The 9749-nt window shown below is 51.7% G+C and overlaps 4 non-coding genes across 4 annotated transcripts; 2 read left to right on the top strand and 2 right to left on the bottom strand.

Annotated features, from left to right (window-relative positions):
- Positions 1-1255: 1255 nt before the first annotated feature.
- On the bottom strand, positions 1256-1328 carry TRNAA-AGC (transfer RNA alanine (anticodon AGC)). The gene has a single exon. It is a non-coding gene; the product is annotated as a tRNA-Ala (tRNA).
- Positions 1329-2505: 1177 nt separating this feature from the next.
- On the top strand, positions 2506-2578 carry TRNAV-AAC (transfer RNA valine (anticodon AAC)). Its single transcript has one exon. It is a non-coding gene; the product is annotated as a tRNA-Val (tRNA).
- A 4842-nt stretch (positions 2579-7420) lies between these two features.
- TRNAQ-CUG (transfer RNA glutamine (anticodon CUG)) lies at positions 7421-7493 on the top strand. The gene has a single exon. It is a non-coding gene; the product is annotated as a tRNA-Gln (tRNA).
- Positions 7494-9217: 1724 nt separating this feature from the next.
- TRNAY-GUA (transfer RNA tyrosine (anticodon GUA)) lies at positions 9218-9307 on the bottom strand. Its single transcript is given in 2 exon segments — positions 9218-9253; positions 9271-9307. It is a non-coding gene; the product is annotated as a tRNA-Tyr (tRNA).
- Between the last annotated feature and the right edge of the window lie 442 nt (positions 9308-9749).

The raw sequence follows: 9749 nt of genomic DNA, 5'->3' as shown, positions 1-9749 counted from the left end.
CAGGTGTTAAATCACTCTGCCTTTCATATCTGAAGGCCAGATGAAAAAAAAAATCCAGGAAGCTGAAATATATGTCAGGAACATTGTAAAGTACATTACATATTATTGGTAATAAAGGTTGTCTGTCAACTTTTAAGTTCAAAAAATATGAACAGGAACATAACACCAAGTATACATGTTGTGTCCAAATATATTTATAACTGATTTAGACCAACTGACATTAACTGAGATTTTACAATGTGTTCATCTCAATACATATGGATTCGTTGGGGGCCATAAAAGATAGATATTGCCAAATTACCTGGGGGGCCGTATTAAACCGGAACACGGGCCGCAATTGGCCAGCGGGCCGGACTTTGGACATGCCTGGACTAAAGGAATAGCAGGTTATTTCAATATTTCGTTCTGTATAGACACCAAAGCATTTTCGAAATAAGCTCAAAATGACAACTTCTGTAGCTCAAATTGTGTATCATATTGCAACCCTCTGTCTACGCTGCACCCTAATCTTGAAAAAAGATGCCACATCAGGGCTCTCTCTACACTACAGAGACAAGATTTTACTCCAGAGAACACAGCTTCTCTTCCGACGTGCTTTTTGGGCATCCTTTTGTAGCTCATTTTATGAGGAAGAAGGGATGTTCCAAAAAAGGGTTTTTCCCCCCAACATTTGGCTCAGTGTAGACAGGCCAAATGTTGGAAAAGCCTCTTCTGAAAAAAGAAGCAGAAAAAGACACGCAAATTGGGGTTCACAATTTGAGTAGCTTTTTCCAGAAGAACAGTGTAGTGTAGACATAGCCTGAGTGTTGCATAATATTGGTACAAGACAGGGAGGAACAAAAGGGTGCCAATGGTACCTGCAGCCTTTCAGAGCAACCCCCACCCTCATCAGGGTCTGCAGGGAACAGTCTGGACTCAGGCCCACCCCAGTGTTAGCCTAAGGAGTCCTTGTTCTGTAAAAGCTGCCCTGGAAATCAGTGAGCAGCTGAAGTGACTGCAGGGGGATTTGAACCCACAATTTTTAAACAACTGGCTTGGCTCATGCAGAGCACCCAAGCTTAGATAGCCAACACACTGGCTATTATACAATAGAGCAGGATGGGCTGCTAGTTTGGCTATCTCTGGTCTCTTCTTTGCAGCATGGCAATTGCTGGGGGGAAAGAAAGGGGAAACTGGTATGTCTTTTTCAGGAGAGCAGGTAGGAAGAGGAAGGAGCCACTGAGCCCCCTCACAGTGAAAATGACTCATCTGCAGTTGGAGAATGTGGGCATTGATCCCACTGCCTCTCGCATGCTAAGCGAGCGCTCTACCACTTGAGCTAATTCCCCTGCCTGTGAGGACTTCTCCTGCCTCACCTCCCTCAGCCCAGAGCCCACAATGTCCCCACTGCAGCCGCCCAAGGCTCCTTTGTGAAAAGGGCCACTCTGAGGGCTAGACTGAGGGCTAGCTCTGAGGCTTGGAACGTGGTGCTCGTATCACACAGACGCGTCTTAAGAGCAAGCCTCTTGTGTCAAACCATAACGGGCTCACTAAGCCATGGTCCCCTCCTCACCAGTGGGCTGTAAAACTGTTCTACTCTATGGTCCCAGAAAACACCTTTGACTCCCAAAGAGCGACCATTCCCCATTTCCCTCCAGCCCTGGCAGTGTCTGGCTCCCTGGGCACAGAAGGCTACAGCTCAGCGGGCAGAGGCTCTACCAGCACATCTCCACCAGCCACTGGGATTGTGAAGTTGGCCTTGAGGTTTGGTACAGTTGAGTGGAGGGAAAAGTGCAGCAAACATTGATCATCTGGATTGTCAACCCCCTTGGTCTCAGGGTTTGAGTTGGAGTCCCCAGGTGGGGGCCCGGCCTCCTCGGATTTGGTCCCTTCCTGAGGGCACAGAATTAACAAGAGAGAATTCCTTAACCCCACAGCAATCGGAGTTGGCCAAGGCGTTAGTAACAGAATTTTTCTCCACATTTACATACAGGAGACAAGCTTCTCAAAGCTGTGGTGGCCGAGCGGTTAAGGCGTTGGGTTTCCCTGAGCAGATTCAAATCCTGATCACAGCAATGTCTGTATCTTAGTCACCCTCCTTCCTAGGGCAAAAAGCTACCCAAGTCCTGAGACACTCTCCCCTTCTGCTCCTGTCAGAGAGAGGCCTGGGATGGTCCCTCATGCTGGATTCCTGAGGTCTCAGGTAAACTCTTGGCTCCTGCCACCCTACTCCTGGGGGCTGCTCTGCTCTGGAGTGTGAGAGGTGGGGGAGTCTGGGTCTGTCCCCAAAAGTCCATCCCTGCAGGGGGGCAATGCTGGGGATGTGACATGGGTCACCCCTCCTGCATCACAAAGCCTCTGCCACCTTCCCAGTATTGGGAGCAAAGGTCTAGAGAAGTAGCGGGGGGAGACGGGTGTCTTATTCCCTGCTCTTGCTCGGCCTTTTCCCCCGAAGCATTGGCCAAGAGTTAGTAGCAGAATATTTGTCCAAGTTTAAGTCCAGCAGAATTTAAGTTCTTTGCAGGTGTTTCTGTGGTGTAGTGATTATCACATTTGTCTAACGCACAAAAGGTCCCTGGTTCAAAGCCAGACAGAAACACTGGCTCTCCTCTTATTGCACCTCCCCTTGGTGCCCAGGTAAGCGGAGCTCCTTCTGCCAGACCTGTGCCTGAGATGAGCCCAACTCCCACGTGACAGAGGGGGGTGACATCAGCTGAGAATGCCCCTGGGTGCCAGCCTGGGGAAGCCAGATGAGTCAGGCCAGGCACCTGTTGGAGGCTTTTCAGGACTCAGGCCAGAGATCTGGTAGGAGGAGGCTCCAGCTTGCACAGACCCAGTGGCTAAAAGGGTCTTGTCCTGGCCTTCCTCCCCTGACCTGTTGGCAGCAGCTCAGGGGCAAGTGTCTTAGATTAAACAGCTGAAAATCCCTGGTTCTATCCAGGCTGTGGCATGTCTGGAAGAGCAGCAGGGCCTCTCTATACCTCTTGATGTGCTAGTGTCTGTGACGTCCCCTCGTCCATTTCTGCCCAGCCTTGGACACTCATGTTCATCTGATTAGCCCCCAACCCTTCCTCAGAGTCACTGCTGCCTTGGCTAAAGGCCCTGTGGCTGCTAGATGGATCTAGTCACATGTAGATTTACTGAACACACACACCCCCTTGGTTGCTTGGAACCAGATCAGTCCATGTCACTGGCTCAGGGGTTTCTCTCCACAGTGCACTGCAGAGAAATCCCTTGTTTGATAACAGGCCTCAGGGAGCCCAGAGCAGAGGGAGCTGGGATTCTAGTCCCATTGATCCTGAATCCTGACTTCTGTATTCTGAGCCCTACCTCACCCATATGCCCCCCAAATCCCTTCCCTGAGCCTCCCACTCTGCTCTGTAATTTCTTACAGGCACTGTCCTATCACAACCCCTCCTGCCACTTCCTGCCTTGAGCCTCCCTATGCCCAAGGAGTGGTGCCCAATAGAACAGTCCCTGTAAGAAATGTGTCACTTTCACCCCTGGGAGCAGCTCAGCCATGCAAAGGGGCTGCCTGGGGCAGGACATTAGCCCTGGAGGGCAGGGGTGGGTGTGGCAGTGACATCACAAGGGCCTTTTGCAGCCCCTCAGCTTATTGGCTAAAGGAGGTTGGGAGGTGGTGACCTCACAGAGGGTCCATGACAATGGCCAGATGGGACAGGCTGCAGGGCAGGGGCCATCTCAGAGCCCCCCCCCCCCCCATGGCTTTGCTGCAGGGAGTCTCCTTGAGATCTGCTCCTGAGGCCAGAGAGAGAATGAGGGTCACAAGCACGAGTGTGAGGAGGAGCCTCATTGGAGCCTTCTCCTTTCCCACAACTAACTGACCTAGAAGACAGACGTCCCTGTGGAGAAGGGAAGAGTCACCAAAAGACTTAGCCCTGAGCAAGTGGAAGAATTAGCTTGAGTGGTAGAGCACTTGCTTAACATGCGAGAAGCAGTTGGATCAATAGCTGCATTCTCCATTGATGGGGGGGTACCTGTTTTTCTTTTCCCAGGCAGAGCCACCCAGAGAGCCAAGTGACTCCAGTGGCCCCTCCCTCTTCCTACTTGCTCCCCTCAAAAGCCAGTCACGGCTTAGTTCCAAATCTGTAAACCTCATTGCAGGAAGAATAACGCCTCTTCCAAAATAGCTATTTCAAAACACCCGGAGTGTGGATGCTCCACTATTTTGAAATAGCTCCTGCCCAGGGCCATTCAAAGTAATTACTCCCTGGTGCTTCCTGAGGCTCTAAATCAAGGTAGCGCATCCACCTTAGGGGAACATTCCTTGGACTAATTTTGAGGCTTCCCCCTAGTGTGCATATGCTGTTTCGAAACAAGCTATTTAATTTTTTTTCAAAATAGCGGTTTTTGAAATAAACGTGCTTTGCAGATGTACCCAGAGGCTACGTCTGGACTGCAGGCTTCTTTCGGAAGAAGCTTTTTTTGGAAGGGATCTTCAAAAAAAAACTTCTTCCAGAAGAGAGCGTCCACACTGCAAAAGTGCATTAAAAAAGTGATCTGCTTTTCCGAAAGAGAGAGTCCAGACTGAATGGACGCTCTCTCGCATGTAAGCTGGGATTGCTATGGACGGAATGGCCACCAGGGCACCTGGGCTTTTCTCCCTTTCCTCTTCTTCCGAAAGAACTTTCTTCTCCAACCACACATGCGTTTTTCCAAAAGAGCTCTTCTGCAAAAAGGCTTCTTCCCTGTAGAATGAGGATCACCAATGCCAGAGAAACCCCTCTGTTCTTTCCATTTTCTTGCAGAAGAAGGGAAAACTCTGTCATGTCGACATACCCGGAGAGCTTAGAGAAGGGGAGGGAGGCAGGAGCAGGGGGAGAAGGCTCCATGACTGTGTCAGAGGGAGGCTCGGCCATGGCCAGTGGGGAATCGTTGCCTCTGTCAGGGACTCTAGCCCAGACGGCTCGGTTCATTGTCTGTCTGCAGAGACAGGCAACACCAGCAAAGTCCAGTCACAAGCTCTTTACTGAAGAGTGCGCACAGCAATAGAGAGCGGCCCGTCTCCAAAGAGAACAGAGCTGCAGGGAAGCCAGGAGCGCAGAGTGTCGGCCGCCAGCCCAGAGTCCCAGGTGCCCTGAGAGCAGCCTCCCTGCAGGTCCCATGGTGAGTGCTCTGTGGCAGCATCACAAGCTGCCTGACAACCAGGGCCAATCCCCCGGTGGGGTCTCTGCGCATGGCCACACAAGGGCTCTTTTGGGGGTGGGGCAGCACAATCTACCCCCTGCGGGTCCAAGGCTGGCGTGAGAGGGCTGCGATAAAACAGCTTCTGTAAGAAAGCTACGTGTGGGGGTGCAGGCTGGGAGGCTCAGGGCAGTGTGTGGGGCTGACAGAGGAGGGCCGGAGTCCGGGGACGCAGAACCGGGGGGTGCTGTGTGGATACGTGTCTGTTTTGGGCAGGTTCCTCACTCCCACGTCCCAGACACGTACTGTGGCACAAAGACCAGCAACGGTCCCTGCACAAAGTGTGTCCCAGGGATAAGCATTAGCCCCAGGAACAAGCATCGCCCTGCAGAGGAGACACCCCTGGTATGGAGCCAACAAGCCCAGGAGCCACCCAGCTCAGGATCCCCAGGCACTGACACAGACTCCCTGGCACAGGAGAATCCCAAGTCTCTGTTCTGCTGGCCAGCGGTTTCCCCTCTTCCGCTTCTTGTCAGCTCCTTGCAAAACACCCCACAAGGGTAAGTGAGGGTGAGTGGAGATAAACCCAGCTGTGCTGTAGAGCGGCTGTTAGGTGGGGAAAGAGAGGGGCCCCCTCGGCCTCCCCAAGCAACTCAAACATGTACGAAAACTGCACTTGAAAATACTAACACAAGTGTCAGGATGGCCGAGTGGTCTAAGATGCCAGAGTCAAGGTCCTGCCTTTCTCTCAGTGGGGTGTTCTGGTCTCTGAATGGAGATGTGGGTTCAAATCCCACTCCTGACATGTCTTCTTTTTGATAGCTAGAGAAGTGACCTCATTTCCCTGTCTCTCCTGACATTGCAGGAGCACTTGCTCAGCATTTCTCTTAGGCTGCATCGACACTGCAGCGTTCCTTGGGAATAACAGACCTTACACTGCAATAACAATGGGAGCATCTACACAGCAATTCCATTATTCCGACTTCTGTAACGCTCCATCCAGACCAGTGGCCTGAGGAGCCAGGAGGTTTCCAGGCTGAAGACAGACAAGCCCACAGGCACAAACGAAGTGAAATCCCAGCCACTTTCTCCTCAGCCCAGCGGGGTCTCCATGTGGCCCCCAGACCTTTTGTTTGCCAATGCCCAGGTGCAGAGGCCCAGAGTCAGCAACACTCACAGGCCCCACAGGAGGGGGCTGGTTTGATGATTCACCCCATGGCCCAGCAACGAGCCCCCAAACTCCCCCTGTGCTCTGAGAGCCCCATTTGCTGTGTGAATTCTGTGGGGCAGGTTATGTCAGGCCTGGGCACAAGCAGGGTTCAGAACCAACCCACAAGTAAGTCCCCGCTCAAGAGGATTGAGCAGTGTCCTTTGCCAGCAATGCAAGTCCAGCCATGTAAGTGTCCCATTCACATGCCCAAACTTTCTCCATACCCCAGTTGATGCCCTTGCTCAGGACAGATAAGAGCTCACAGGTGGTTTTCAGAGCTCACCTCCCACTCTTGGGGGTGGGTTGGGGATAGGAGGCATCTCACCCACTTTGTTGGCCACTTGCCACTGCTCCTACCAGCCGCCCGCCAGCCACTCCCTCCAGCCACCCCATCCATGCCGCTGTGGGTGCCAGTGTCTCACCACACGGTAAAATCAGACCAGAGACAGACACTGTCAGTAAAAGCTTCTCTTGGAAACGCTCCTCTGGATGCTGGGCCTCCCTCCCCAGCCCACCAGAGCCGTGTGCTGCTGTCATACGCCTGCTCCATGGACATCTTCCCATTGCAGAGCCCGCACCGAGCCAGACTGTGACTAGACAGCCCCTCTCTGGGCACCCAGGGGCTATGTCTACACTGCAGGCTTCTTATACAAAACTTGAGGAGCATCTATAATGCACGCGCATTCTTGCTCAAGTAAATTTATGGCAAAACGTAGGAAAAGAGGGCTTCTTGCACAAGAGTTATTCCTCTCCCCATGAGGAATAAGCTCTTTTGTGCAAGAGCTCTTGCACAAGAAGGCAATATGGATGGGCAACAGGGGTTTCTTGCACAAGAGAGCGTTCACACTGCCATGGACGTTCTTGCACAAAAGCACATGGCAGTGTGGACGCGCTGTTGCACCTAACAGTTCTTGTGTAAGAAGCCTGCAGGGCAGATGTAGCCAGGGGGTGTTTGGGTTTGTTACCAGCACTGAGCTTTCTACAACAGCCCAGGGAACATTGTGAAAAGCCAAAACTTTTCCGCCCTGGGTGTCCCTGGCCAGCCAGAAAGAAAGGGAATTTCGGTTTCTGTGTCATCACTCATGTGCCCCAGTGGCCTAATGGACAAGGCATTGGCTTCTGAAGCCAGGGATTGTGGGTTCAAGTCCCCTCTGGGGTGACACTTGTGATGATTCCTAGTGGAGTCTCTTTCTCTTTACCATGTTAGCTGTGCGGGTCCCCTGGAATTGCCATTTTCCCCCAGACAGGACCCCTCCGGAGCAGACACTGACACTGGTGTTAGGCGCAGAGAGGAGGAGAGTGTTTGTTAAAACCTGAGGTGTGCACAGTGAGGTCAGATGCAGGCGCTGGCTTCTCTGTATGCACCTTGGCACCTGTTACCCATCAGTACCTGCCACCTCTCACCCCCCTGCCAGCACCCAGACAGAAGGCCAGTGCACATGGAGCCAGAGACCGTAGCGAGGGAGGCGGCTGCAGCACAATTCCAGGCTTGGGGCACATTGAACAACTTTTTGAAATATTTTTAAAACAAAAAATATGAAAAACTTTAGGCTCCATCTACACTGCAGGCTTCTTGCCCAAGAACTGTTTTGTGCAAGAGTTCTTGTGCAAGAGCAAGTCCACACGGCCATGTGTTTTGGCACAACAGGGAGGGAGAGCTGAGTGGTTTGAGTATTAACTTGCTAAACCCAGGATTCTGAATTCAATCCTTGAGGGGGCCATTTAGAGATCTGGGGCAAATCTGTCAGGGAGGGTTCTTGTGCTTGCTATGAGTGTAGGGGGCTGGACTATCTGACCTCTCAAAGTCCCTTCCAGCTCTATGAGGTGGTTTATCTCCTCCTAAGGAGCATCTACAGCAGCATAGATGCTCTCTTGTGCAAGAAAGCTCTAATGGCTATTTTAGCCATAGGGGTTTCTGGTGCAAGAAATCCCTCTTGCCTGTGCACACTGCCTTCTTGTGCAAGAGGGCTTATCCGTTATGGGGAGAGGACTAACTCTTGCACAAGAAGCCCTCTTTTCCAATGGTTTACTGTTTTTCTTGCACATGAATGCACATGCAGGGTAGACACTGTGCTAGTTTTTGCACAAGAACTGCCATTCTTGTGCAAGAAGCCTGCAGCATAGCCAGGCAGTGTGAAAAACCTCACAACAATAAGCCCCAACCCAGGAGGTCCTACTAAGATTTGAACTCAGATTGCAAGATTCAAAGTCCTGCCCCTTACACCATGGGACCAAGACAGGTGACTGTGTGTAGCCATATGACTGTGTGTAGCCATACTGAGCTTTCAGACTGGCCTCTGGACTCCGGGCTTTCCTCCTGCTGCTTCACCCCTCTGGCTACGACTACACGGCACATTTATTTAGGAATAAGCTGGTCTGGAATAGTGATTCCAAAATAGCTTATTTCGAACTAGCACATCTACACTGCAGGGAAACCTCAGAATAGTCCGAGGCAGGCTCCCCAGTGTAGACGAGCTACCTCGATTTAGAGCCCCAGGAAGAATAACTTAGAATGGCCCTGGGGAGGGGCTAGTTCAAACTAGCTACAGACACATTATTTTGAAATAGCTAATTTGGATTACGTGTTATTCTTCGTAGAATGAGGTTTGCAGAAGTCGGAATAAGCCACCTGTTACTTCAGAATTATTTCAAAATAATGGAATTGCTGTGTAGACTCTTGCATTGTTATTTTGGAATAACGGCCATTGTTCTGAAAGAACTTTTGTGTTTGTGGATATAACCTGCGCAGCCCAAGAAATGTGATTGGCAGCTCCTCCCCACAATCTTTCTGTCAATTGCAGTAGAGGGCTCTGAAGACACGGACCCAAGGCAACCACCTTGGTTACCTTCTGCTAAGGCCAGGCTGGAGGGAACAACAATCGCTCCTTCGAGCTGGAGTTGAACCAGCAACCTAAGGATCACTTGCCAAGCACACGCTACAGTCCTCTGCTCTGCCAGCTGAGCTATCAAAGGGTGCCTGATTGATGCTGGCTTGTCTAGGTTGTCATTTCTATAAGTCTCGGGGCACGTGCTCCCCCAAGCAGGTGGCATTGCTGATGAGGGGCAGAGAAGCACAGGGGCTGTCACAGGTACTTCACATGCAGACGGACCCCTTGAGTGAAACCTGAGCTAGATCCATCCATGTCACAGCAAAAGGAAGAAAGTTGGGTTCTTCTCATGTGTCTTCTTTGTTCCAGAGTCTCTAGGGCTGCGGTCGGGGCAGGTCCACAAAAAAACAAACCACTTCTCACGTGTCTCCTCACGTGTCTTCAGCAGGGGAAGCAGGAGCAGAAAGTGGGAAGGGCGGGCAGGGGAAGGGTGTGTGTGGGTGGTGGGGGAGGCACAGAGGGGAAATACAGAAGGCCCTTGTGGAGGCACCCAGGGGAGAGTCTCACAGGTGTCCTTGTCTGGAACT

Source organism: Pelodiscus sinensis, unplaced genomic scaffold, assembly GCF_049634645.1.
Source record: "Pelodiscus sinensis isolate JC-2024 unplaced genomic scaffold, ASM4963464v1 ctg35, whole genome shotgun sequence".
NCBI classification, from domain to species: Eukaryota; Metazoa; Chordata; order Testudines; family Trionychidae; genus Pelodiscus; species Pelodiscus sinensis.
Note: the sequence above shows the minus strand (reverse complement) of the source record. Positions and strands in the feature narration are given on the sequence as shown.